This window comes from Arachis hypogaea, chromosome 5, assembly GCF_003086295.3.
Source record: "Arachis hypogaea cultivar Tifrunner chromosome 5, arahy.Tifrunner.gnm2.J5K5, whole genome shotgun sequence".
Taxonomy (NCBI): Eukaryota; Viridiplantae; Streptophyta; class Magnoliopsida; order Fabales; family Fabaceae; genus Arachis; species Arachis hypogaea.
In genome coordinates, this window is record NC_092040.1 from 38,620,790 (window position 1) to 38,622,646 (window position 1,857).

General features: G+C 36.8%; 1 non-coding gene across 1 annotated transcript; it reads right to left on the minus strand.

The window, feature by feature from the left end:
• Window positions 1-1,016: 1,016 nt before the first annotated feature.
• Window positions 1,017-1,122, minus strand: LOC112804326 (small nucleolar RNA R71). The gene has a single exon (XR_003202937.1). It is a non-coding gene; the product is annotated as a small nucleolar RNA R71 (small nucleolar RNA).
• Between the last annotated feature and the right edge of the window lie 735 nt (window positions 1,123-1,857).

Sequence of the window (1,857 nt, forward strand, 5' to 3'; positions counted from 1 at the left end):
TTGATCCATCAATCCTCGTGGGATTAACCCTCACTCACCTGAGGTATTACTTGGTACGATCCGGTACACTTGCCGGTTAGTTTGTGGTTATAAATTTCACACCAAGTTTTTGGCGCCGTTGCTGGGGATTGATAGTGATTAACAACTATTAGTTGTTTGATTGCTTAGATTAGGCGTTTTAGTTTTAAATTTATTTAATTTTTGCATTTTTATTTTCAAATTTCTCTAGCTTTATTTGTCCTTAATTTCTGAAATTAAGTTTGGTGTTACCTAGTTAATTTTTTATTTTAATTTTCCTGTTTAATTTCCCTGTTAATTTTTGAATTTTTCTCTCTAATTTCAGTTAACATTTTCGAATTTTTTCTGTTTTATTTATTTAGTATTTTTATTTTATTTGTTTACACATGTTACCTCACTGGGAATTCTCTATACTCTGACGTAGAGAATTCCATCTTTTCTTGTCTTCTATCTGTTTATGAGTAGGAACAGGGACAAGAAACCTCTGTTAGACTTTGATCCTGAACCTGAAAGGACTTTTAGGCAGCGTTTGCAACAAGCAAGACTTTACAAGGCTGCAGAGTCCAACATGGATCATAATAATGATGTTAATGCCAATGTGGCAAATTCAGTTGGGAATGAGCAACCCAGAAGAGTGCTTGGCTCTTACACTGCTCCTAATGCAAATCTTTATAGGAAAAGCATTATGGTGCCTCCTATAGCTGCAAACAATTTTAAACTGAAGCCTCAGCTTGTCACTCTTGTGCAACAAAATTGTCAGTATCATGGACTTCCTCATGAAGATCCAAATCAATTTATCTCTGATTTTCTGCAGATTTGTGATACTGTGAAGACCAATGGAGTGAATTCTAAGGTGTATAAACTCATGCTCTTCCCATTTCCTGTGAGGGATAGAGCAAAGCTATGGTTGGACTCCCAACCCAAGGAGAGTCTGGATATTTGGGACAAGGTGGTCACTGAATTTTTGACTAAATTTTTTCCACCACAAAAGCTAACTAAGCTAAGAGTGAAAGTTCATACTTTCAGACAGAAAGACGGTGAGAACCTTTATGAAGCTTGGGAGAGATTCAAGCTACTGACTAGACAATGCCCTCCAGACATGTTCTCTAAGTGAACTCAGCTGGATATCTTTTATGAGGGCTTAGAAGAAATGTCCAAGATTAGTTTAGATCATTCTACAGGCGATTCATTACACATGAAGAAGATGCCAGAGGAGACTACTGAGCTCATTGAGTTAGTTGCTAACAACCAATTTTTATATGCTTCTAACAAGAATCCTATGAACTCTGAGACCTCTCAGAAGAGAGGTGTGTTGGAAGTGGAAGCTGTTAATACTCTTCTTGCTCAGAACAAGACTTATGTCTCAGCAAATAAATCTACTTACTCAACAGTTGAGTGGAATGCAAGTTTCAGCTGTCAACACCCAAAATCCACCTCAAGAGGTCCCTTATGACATGATAGGTAAATTTATGCAAAATGAGAATTATGATTATGCTCAATCTTCTTCTGAATAGGTCAATTACATGGGGAGTGGTCCTAGAAACCCCAATAATGATCTATATTCTAAGACCTACAATCAAGGGTGGAGAAATCACCCAAAATTTGGGTGGAGAGACCAACCTCAAAGACCTCAGAATTTTAACAATAATTCTCAGGGTGATTTTCAATATAATGATCATAATAACCGCCAATTTCAGTCTCATCAACAATAATCACCTCAACAGACAAATTCTCAGCACCAACAAAATTATAATTGGGAGACAATGATCAATAGTTTTATGCAGGAAACTAAAGCTTCCATTAGAAACTAAGAGGTGCAAATGGGCCAATTGAGCAAGC